The sequence below is a fragment of the Trypanosoma equiperdum genome (genome assembly GCF_001457755.1).
Source record: "Trypanosoma equiperdum strain OVI genome assembly, contig: ctg_436, whole genome shotgun sequence".
In the NCBI taxonomy this organism is placed as follows: Eukaryota; Euglenozoa; class Kinetoplastea; order Trypanosomatida; family Trypanosomatidae; genus Trypanosoma; species Trypanosoma equiperdum.
Window position 1 is genome coordinate 4,743 of NW_027124350.1, and position 228 is coordinate 4,970.

Consider the following 228-nt stretch of genomic DNA (forward strand, 5'->3'; position numbering starts at 1 on the left):
CTGTCTCCTACGCATGGGTACCGTCAAGGACATGTTTGCACCCATTGGTTTAGCAACTGAGGTGCCGCTAAGGGAGACAAATGTATAAAACTTAACGCAACCAGCGCGAAGGGAGAGGCGGGAGAAAAGTGGGGAAGAGGGAAGGTACCTGTACGCAATCGTAAAGTCACGGCTGCATCGTTAAGATGCATGTGGTAACTCCGCCTCACGCCGGAAAAAGCAAAAAAA